This window comes from Myiozetetes cayanensis, unplaced genomic scaffold (assembly GCF_022539395.1).
Source record: "Myiozetetes cayanensis isolate MyiCay16 unplaced genomic scaffold, myiCay2020 scf5-8, whole genome shotgun sequence".
NCBI classification, from domain to species: domain Eukaryota; kingdom Metazoa; phylum Chordata; class Aves; order Passeriformes; family Tyrannidae; genus Myiozetetes; species Myiozetetes cayanensis.
The window spans coordinates 77,112,461-77,123,048 of NW_026087742.1; positions in this window are offsets into that span (position 1 = coordinate 77,112,461).

The window sequence follows — 10,588 nt, forward strand, 5'->3', positions numbered from 1 at the left end:
AGGCTCCTAGTCCTATCCTTTACTCACTTACCCTGTTAATAGTCTGATGAACTATGTACACAAAATTGAATTCTCAATAGTTTGCCAGTAAGGCTTTATTTTGAATACTTATATTGTAAAGGTGTGACACTTGCCTGTATTATACAATGCACAGCAACTTTAACAAGGCTCTCCACAAGTGGACCTTTAAGAATTTAAGTGTTCCTGGGGTAAAAGGGGAGGTCCTCACATGAATCTCTAACTGATAGAAAGGAACGAAAAAACCAAAAACATTTCACAGAGGAGAGTGTTACCAGTAGGTTGTCACAGGAACAATCTGGGACCCATCTTGCTCAGGATGTCCAGGAATGACCTAGAAAAGAGGCTAAAGAGAAATGGCAAAATAATCTCATATTGCCAGCTATCATCAGGAAGACACTAAAACAAAATCCAAGGAGTTGCAGAAAAATCTCAAAGTGACTGCTGAGTGACATGCTAGCAGATAGGGGTTCAGCATTGTAAACTATAGATGAGGAAAAATGTAAGGGAAAAGAGCTTAACTTTACCTACTGAAGTTCCTATTAATCAGGAAGGAAATCTTGGCTGTCACTGATTCCAAATCAGTCAAAAGATAAAACTATGTTGGGATTTATTAGGAAAGGAATGAAAAATAAGGGGACAGCATTGTTATGCCTCAGTATAAATCTATGTTGCTCCTACAGACTGTAACTTTCATTTCCAAAATTATACTGTTGCATAGAAAATAATACCCGAAAGGGCAGAATACAGATCAAATATTCAGAAAAATATCTCGATGCATAATTAAATATGCTTAGGAAAGATACTTTCTATGTGTGTAGTAGAGTTCTGTTACCTCATGAATGGCCTGGAGAAAACTGGAGTGACTGTACATGTTTTCTTATAACAAGAGCTATCGGACAGAAACTTTAAAATAGAGTAAAGCAGGTAACAGCATAACTGAATAATGGAACTCACTGTCCTGAGATTTGGGGGGAGAGTTTGCCCAGAATGCTGCTTTTCTTTGGGGCCACCTTAAGGATATTTACAGAACCCATATTCTGACATTCTTCTATTGTGATGAAGGAGAAATGCACATTTTCCTGTTAATAACAAAAAATATCCCCATGTTGTCCAGGACTGATGTTTTTCTTGCCTGTAGGTGTGTGTGTTCCACAAGATTAGTTTCCAGTGTGCTTCCAAATGATGCAGCAATCACACACTGCAAAACATTGGGTTTTTTCTGTGTTTCCATCAAAATTTGAAAATTTCAGGTTTTGGTGGAAAAGGATGTCCCTTCTACAAAGTTTGTGATGGAGCCTTTCTTCCTCTTGCGATACCATGGGTAACCCTGCAGCCATGTATTTCTTCCAGCAAAGGAAGCTTATATAGCTTCAAAAGCACACAGATTGCCTTCCACACCTGGATTTGGCTGTGCATTTACATTCTGGTTCAACAAGCCACTTCTTAGAAAATAATTTTGCCAATTACAGAAGCAGAGTTGGAAGTTCAAACAGTGGCATTCTACTTTAGGTCATGTGAATGCTGAAGGTGGAAAAAAATTATTATTAAATTATGTTTCCCAAAGAAAAATACAGTATTTTTTATGATTGTATAAAACATGCTGTTCTATATATAATTCCCTTCCTGCAGTGATGTTCTTCATATCATTCATAGAAAATTGCAGGCTTTTGAGATTCTTATTAATAGAAGAAAATTCACTTTCTCGTAGTACTAAGAATCATAATGGATAAGCCAGGATGAGGCAGGAAATGGAAGAAATGTCCTGAGTGTTACATGCTCTTTATTAGTAATGAGCAGAATATAAGTGCCTGAAAGTATTTTAGTATTCCAGGCAGACAATTAAAATTAGATGGGGACCTAGAGCTCATTAAGAAACATGAGACTGATTATACTGCCCTGTGCCTCTGCCCCTGAAGAGCATCATTGCATTATATCTTGCTTTTTATAAGCCTTTCTCTTAGCTCTTTGTCACACAAACCAAACATATGCAAATGGAAAAAAACATACCTTCTCTATCTTCTTCTCACATTTCACATTTTATAATGGACACATCAGTGCTTATCTCAGATTAATGTCTATGTACACAGCAGACTAGCAAAATCTCCAGACTAAATGGATCCATTAAGAGTGACCCTTAATGGTTTTAAACTAAAATAGAGTCAATTTAGATTAGATAGAAGGAAGAAGTTTTTGACAATGAGAGTGATAAAACACTGGAACAGGTTGCCCAGAGAGGTGGTGGATGCCCCATCCCTGGAAACATTAAAGATCAGCCTGAATAGGTCTCTGAGCAACCTGCTCTAGATGAAGATGTCCCTGCTCATTACAGAGGGGTTGGACTAGATGACCTTTAAAGGTCCCTTCCAGCCCAAACTATTCTGTGATTCTGTGACCCTGTAATCATGCTGAGACACCTTCCCTAGACAGTCCATATCACCACAGATCTAAAATGTTTGCTTGCAGGCTACAGTTGTCTCAGCAGAAAAAAGTTGCTTTGTATCTCATTGATAACTGATAAGTAGTGGTCTTACGATTGACTGCACTATTTCACTATTTTAATTCAAGAATTATCCCATTTTACCCTTTGTTAATGTCATAGTATACCAATAGCTACCTGTAAAATCTTGTGTTGGCAGAAGTGTATTGTATTCATCTGTTGAATAAATAAACATATGAATTCCTGCATGTATCAGTTGTCAGTCTGGGGGGTTGGTACCAGATGAAAATTATTGTGGTGTGATGGGTTTTTTATAGTACAGCTTCATGCTGTACTTAATCCAACAACTGCAGTCTGTTGCCAAAGTGCTGATCCCACTCTTTCTTTCTCCCAGCCCTGGCTCCAGTCCTTGCATTAGCAATCACATGCCTGCTTGGAGATTTGGATCAGTTCACTGATCCCATGGGAAATGCATCCACATCCTGCTGGATTAGCCTCCTGTGGCAGCAGTCTCTGGGTGTCACGCAGCAGGGACCCCATGTGTGAGGGAGGGAGGGAGGTCAACACATCCCATTCACTGTAGCCCGCAGTTAGCTCAGATGAGGTTGAAGGTGAAACTCCATCCAGAATGTCCTTTATGGAGTGGGATGGTGGCTCCAGCTCTGTCATACCACAAAATCACCTTCTCAGCTTGCAGGAATGAATGCTCCCGCCCATGGTTTAAACCCAGGGCTGTGTATCCGTAGCAGTCAGTCTTTGCAGAGCATGTACAGAAGCAAACAGTGGAGGAATGACTTTACTGACACTAAACCTCTTTGCTAGGTAATCAGAGCCCTCAGCCTGGAGCCCTCACAGTCCCTAAATTTAACACCCAAAAGGCAAAAGCCAGAAATCCCAGATGCCCCCCAGAAAAGTGAACTTGTTATTTTGGGAGGGTTTCTATTGGGAAAATAAATAACAGGATGTAAAGTGTTTCGTAGCATTTGAACCTTGACATCATCCCCACTAGGTATGTGTGTGGGACAGCTACAGCCGGTAATAACTGTACCCCCACAAAAATGCAGGTCCTGTGCATGTGCCTTCCTACTCTGCCCATCATTCCCATCCCACAGCCTTCTAAAAGTAATTACTCAATAAGTTCCTGTTGTGCTTATGGTGCTCTGACACACTCCAGCCATCTTCCACCTCCTTCTGCAGACTTCTCATTCACAAAAATCAGCTGCAACCTCCCACTTGCACCAGACCTTTGGCAAGATCCCAAAGACTCACACTTCGTTGGCATCTACAGTTGCCTGCTCAGTTTTCCCTATCTTTTTCATGAGAGTAGGCTTCCTGGGGATTTTAGACTGAGCATATCTCTTCACCCAGCTGAGGCAATGGGTACTCAATGCTTTTATTTGCAAAGAAAAGCAGATTTTGCTGCTCCACATCAGCATTACTGTTCTTACTTGCACAGAAGCAAATGTGCAGAGTGAGTTATCTGTTGTAGGCTTATATTAACGCTGCAATGAAGTAGCACTAGAGCTGCACGATCTTCCCATCCCACTTTCTCCTGATAGCAGAGGGATTTGCCTCAGAGCCGCAGCTGCATGTAGAAATGATCAGAGGGAATTGCAGAAGGCCACAAATCTACAAACCTTTCTGTTGAGGCTTAGGTGAGTGTCCCAGTTTAAATGAGACACAGGTGTTTTGCTGAGGATGAGTTATGAGAAAAGACCCAAACTCCTCCCTCTAAACAATTATAAATCCAAAATTAAGAGGCTCCGATTGAGGGGAAAAAAATTATGGAAAAGGAAAAATAACAGCACATTATTAAAAGGTATGTGTGTATTGGCAGAAACAATGAAAGAAAACAAGTAGAACAACCAAACTATACTCCTTTAGCCACAAATAATCCCCTTCAAAACAAACCAATAAACAAGCAAAGAAAAGTAAACAGTTCAGTCGGCACCCTTTAGTGTAATTCTAACCACAGTCAACAGGGGGCGCCACTGGGTCACCAGAGATGCAGAGCTTGTAGTGTCCTGTGCCAGTCACCAGGTGGTGCTGTTGGATCACTGGAGATGCAGGGCCTGCAGTTCTTTATGCTGTCCAGCAGGGGGCACTGTGGAATCACTGGTCGTTGCCACGTGGGGGTAACGCCCTCTGGGTGTCCCACACACTGGGAAAGGGGAGAGAGAGAGGGGGGAGAGAAACAACAAAAAAAGGTCCTCCTCAATGGGAAAGAAAAAACCTCACTCTGTTTGGCTGGTGGAATCATGCAGCAGAGTCTTGCCTCTCCCCTTGATGTGCACAAGGACCACCGCCAGGAAAGAAACAAACGGGAACAGGGAAGGGGAAAAACTTCCAGAAAAACAGTTCCTCTCTGATGAAAAATCCAAGCAATATCTGCAGCAGGCAAGCAGGCTAAAAACAACAGAACCACCGAGCTTCCACACCATACCTTGTTCCAGCCTCAGCAGCAAGCCCCCAAACTCCTCCCCACCCTATCCCAGGAGATGAGAGAAAAAAAGTAAAGAGAAACTCCTGTCCATCCACACCCTGATCACAACCCTCTCAGCCCTTGCAGGAGCATCATCCATAGCCCCACAGGCTACGAAGGTTCCTTGTTGCCCTCCCAAGGACTATAGGCCCCATACCCAAAGCTTTTATCTAAGCGTGTCCAAGTTTGACTCTAAAGATTGCAGGATAGCTCTAAAGCCTACATCTGTATACACTGAAGATGTCAGAATGAAAAGTGCAGTGATTAGGAGATGTCTGAAAACTGAATGTCATTCAGGAATGACCTGCTCTTTCAGCAAACTCCCTTAATGGACTGTATCTAGCTGTCATGACCTCACCAAGAGCCATCTCAGAGAGCTGGGGCCCCTACCAAATGCATTGATTGTGGCTTTCTTTTTAGAGACAGTGGCTGAGTTAAGTGATTGTAGAACAGATTAACAGTTTGGGAGTCACCCAGGAGTCTGAAATCAGGGCATGCTTAATCTGTCAGGACCAAGTGCAGCCCAATTCAGCCCAAATTCTGTATCCACTTAAAATTAATCTTTTTCTGGAGTGTCTATACATCCCTGTACAGATATGGTGCTGTCTTCTCTGTGGATGATTCTGCTGTGCCCACAGGAGCCAATTCTGCTTTGTCTGACTGACATTTTGCACAGTTACAAAAACTCACTCCAATCTGCTTGTGGCTTTGCTTGTTAGGGCAGGGGCTTGTACCTGGGGTTTTAATCCTGCAGTGAAATTGGATTAAGCATAACGTGAAGTTGTAGCCAGTGCTTTTAGCATCTTTTAGAGTAAGAGCACTGGGTGCTGCAGCACAGTCAGCTTTACTCTTGTTCTTTACTATTCTTCAATATCAAAGCCTCTTTTAATAAGACCACATGGAATTTTGTCAATTTTAACAAGTTTTCAAAAGCTTTTAAGAGAGATGATTTCTACCAATGCTGTCAGGGACTCTCTCTTGCTTAAATACATCAAGATATTTTTATTTTTCTAAACATAAAGTAACCCTGTGGTCTCCAAAAGCAATACTGATCTATGCACCTGATACAATACACTACTGAGCTCTATTTTCATAGGATAACCTTAAGCTTGTGATAAATGCTAGAGAAAAATTATTAAGTTAATTATGCAGGGAAGAGTCCTGGGAGTGTGTCCCCCCTGCTTCCCTGACTCTGTAGTGTATTTTTCTGCCATCTGGTGGTGGGAAATGAGGTCCTGGGACCTTCCTTAAGGAAGATTTTCCTCAGCAAGGGGCCTAGAGTTGGCAAAAAAAAAGGTTAAATAAAGGTAGAAGAGTGTTTTATATTTTTTAATATTAGTTAGAATCTGTAGTCACAGACTGGCACTTCTCTTCAAAAAGCCTGATTTGGGCAAAGCAAATAAATACTTCCTGTTCTATAAGCTGCCTCAAGGCAGATGGGAGATGGCTCTGGGCTTCTGTGGTTCCTCATGGTTTTGCCAAGCTACTTGAGCTGGAAATAGGTGGAACAGAACAGCACCTTGAGTTTGCCTCCCATAACCAGGTGGCAGCAAGTCAGGGGAGGGAGCGAGGTCATCACCTATGTGCTATGGGTGCTGGGGCAGTCATCTGCTCTAAAGCTGATGTAGTGGAGAAATGATGAGTCACACTTGCAATGAATGCATGAAATAAAGAGCTGAACCTAAAAAGAAATCAAACAAAAATTGCCAAAGCCCAGCTTGGGTTTTCATAACTCAATCAGGAATGTGATGGTGAGTGACCACAGCCTGGTCCAAAACAGGGGGAGGAGCTGGTCTGTGACAGTAACATCTTGCTCTGCTGCGGAAGAGTAGCATGACCATTAGTCTCATATTCCTGCTTGCTGCAGATCAGCAGGGCCAAATGTAGAGGCACTGAAGGTTCTCTTCCCATCCTTCTCAATTTCCACACTCAGTTTCTTAAGAGGTCTCCCTCTCCAGGTTCAGCATCACCAGCCCCTGCCAGCATGGGACATCCACTGCTCTAACCACTTTAAACTCACGTAGCAGTGTTCCACTCCTACCTTCCCATGTTTGGGATCTGATTTCAGTAAAAATGCGTTCAATATCATTAATTCACTTAGGTGGTTACAGAACTAATCTTAGGTACTGTGTTGAACTCAAGGACCAGCCTGAAGGAGCTGCATCAATTGAATTAACCTTTATTTGAAATATTTTTCTAAGATAAGACCTTTAGAAAATAGGATTCCCATCTAAGTAGAAAACATTTCCAATTTTTATTACCAGGGAAGCATGGCACAGCTTCAGGAGCAGTGATATTATTACTATTTTTTTTAAGTTTATGAGGCTTGAATAAAGTATTTTTCCCAGCTGGGAAAGGACTGCATGTTCAATTTAGAGTAAAAAAAAGCCTTCTATCAGTTATGTTGGAAAGAAGCTCTGACAGGGACATATATTGCAGTCCACTGAATCTCAGAGGCGGAGGATAAATACAATTTCACATGAGCAGACAGCTGAGATTTCATCTTAATCTCATGAGGGTTTTATTTGCCAGTAACAGCAGAAGCAGATCAAATGCAGGGTTGCAACAGCAGTTTGAGAGCGATTGCTGAGAAACTGCCTCACTCTATTTCATGCTTAGCTCTTGCATAATTTTTGTTAATTATTTTATTTAGTTATGCAGCTTCTACAGCTTCAAATTTTAATTCCCCCTCACCCCCAAAATACAGCAATAGTGTTATGGAGATAGAGCCGCTTTCACTGCAGATACTTTCCTTATGCATGTTTTAGAAGGTCTTACGGCTATTTTGGCATTGCAGGGAAAGTCAGGTTTTCATTCCCAATATATGTGCAGCAAAGTCAAGCCTATCTGATTATCTTCTGCGATAACTAGGATTCCTTTAGGATGCAGTCAGTGACAGTTGTAACACTACTTAAGATCCCCAGTGTTTGGTATGGCACTATAAAGGAAGTAGAGGCTGGCTAGCCACTGTGACAGCCTCTTGCAAAAAGGGTAGGAAGGAGAATTGTGGGAACCTGTCAGCCTGACCTCAACAATGAGGAAGGTTATAGAACAGATTACCTTGAGTGTGATCACATAGCATGTGCAGGGGATCAAGCCCAGCCAGCATGGGTTTAGGAAAGGTAGGTCCTGCTTGATTAACCTGATATCCTTCTATAACAAGGTGACCCACCTAGTGAATAAGGGAAAGGCTGTGGATGTAGTCTCCCTAATATTCAGTAAAGCCTTTGACACTGTCGCCCATACCATTCTCTGGGAAAAGCTGGCAGCCCATGGCTTGGACAGATGCACTCTGTGCTGGGTTAAAAACTGGCTGCATGGCCAGCTCCAGAGACTGGTGGTCAACGGAGTTACATTCAGCTGGTGACTGGTCACTAGTGATGTTCCCCAGGGCCCAGTATCTGGGCCAGCCCTGTTTAATATCTTCACTGATGATCTGGACAAGGGGATCAAATGCACCTTCAGTCAGTTTGCAGACAATACAAAGCTGGGTGGGAGTGTTGATCTGCTGGAGGGTAGGAAAGCTCTGCAGTGGGATCTTGACAGGCTGGATCAATGGGCCAAGGACAATGGTATGAGGTTCAACAAGGCCAAGTGCTCAGTCCTGCACTTAGGTCAAAACAAGTCCATGCAGTGCTACAGGCTGGGGGAAGAATAGCTGGAAAACTGTCAGGTGGAAATGAACCTGGGGGTTCTAGTCAATAGTCAACTGAACATGAGCCAGCAGTGTGCCCAGATGGGCAAGAAGGCCAGTGGCATCCTGGCCTGTATCAGAAGTGGCCAGAAGGACAAGAGCTGTGATTGTTCCCCTGTACTCAGCCCTGGTGAGGCTACACCCCAAACCCTGTGTCCAGTTTTGGGCTCCTCATTACAAGACAGACAGTGAGGTGCTGGAGCATGTTCAGAGGAGGGCAACAGAACTGGAAAAGGATCTGGAGCACAAGTTCTATGAGGAATGGCTGGTGTTGTTTAGCCTAGAGAAAAGGAGGCTTGGGTAAACCTTAGTGCTCTCTACAACTATCTGAAAGGAGGGTGTAGCAAGGTGGAGGTGACCCTCTTCTCCCAGGCAGCTAGTGAATAGGATGAGAGGAAATGGTCTCACGTTGTGCCAGGGGAGGTTTAGACTGGATACTAAGAAAATTTTCTTCACTGAAAGAATAGTTAAACAATGGAGCAGGCTTCTCAGGGAGGTGGTGGAGTCATCATCCCTGGAAGTATTCAAAAAATGAGTAGAGGTTCATGGGATAGGGTTGCATTAGTCAAAGGTTGGACTTGACAATCTTGCAGGTCTTTCCCAACCTTAATAATTCTATGGTTCAGGTAAGCACATAGCTACTCTCTGAAAAACACAGGCCCTGTGTTTTTCTCACCTTCCTCTCCTCTCTCTCCCCCATACACTGTCAGAACATGGTTAAATTCCTTGGGACAAAGACTTGTTATTCACTTCTGGGCATTAGGTATTTTATGCAGAGCTTTGACTCAGGTTAGGAATTAGCATGGGAAAGCAATAACATTTAACAGCAATAATGGAGAGTGCATTGAATCGAAGGCTCTCATGTTACCCTTGTACTGTGCTGTACTCCACAAAACCCAGTGTTATTGATAGGAGGAACAGCAGTGATTGAATTAGGCTGGAAATGGAGCATTCTTGATTGTCCTGAACCATCTCCTGGTAGGATGATTTCAGTTTTCCTCTTTGATAATTTGTCTCCCTTTCACTCTTTAAGGCAGGACCCTGTTGTTTTATTATCGATATTCTAACCTCTGCAAGATGGTCAATGATATTATGCTAAGGCGCTATGTCAAACTGTGAAAGAAAAAGGTAAAAGAAATTTGTAGAGGAAGAATATATAAAAGTAGCTTGCAATTGCTTCCAGGAATAAAAAAAACACAAACAAAAACAACACTCAAAACAAAACAAACAAGCCAACAAAAACACCTACCCAAAAAATCTATTTATAGACATTTGTCTATAAATAGATAAGTTTTTGAAAGGATTGTGCTGTTAGTAAGCCAATTTTTAAGAACAACAAATGGCAAGGGCTAGATTCATGTCGTTCAGAAACTCTGCCATTTACCCATTTTAAATCAAGTGTCAATTAGGCTGAGCTAAGGAGCAGTAGGAAAAAACATGGAAGCAGTACAATATATTTGTAATATTATTAAGCATATAGACATTCCTGTATCTACCTGGCTGTGCATGAGTGCAGATTGGAATGCAAGAGCAGGCTTTCATGATTCACCACTCTTGCATTTTTTAAAAGGTTTTTGTTTGTTTTAAGAACTGAATTTGGAATGATCAACTGTTAATCCGATTAATTTCAGGCTGTCTTCTCTGCAACAGAAAAATATATGTAAAAGACCGACTCAGCAGTTTGGTAGTCTAGCCAGAAACATCCACAGCTAAACGCTGTCAGATTGAGAGGTTAACCTTACTCCTTTAATCCTTAAAACTAAGGAAATGAAAACACTAAATTCCAGTCCAAAAGACCAGTTCACTGCACGTGGTTTTCAAACAGTCACAGCAATGCTGACAGGAGCTACCCAGGTGTCTATGAACTTACCTTTTTAACTCCATTTCTAACTGTTTTCATGGGTGAGGGACTCCATTATCTATGCATATGGAGGTCTAAGTGCCAGCAACTGGA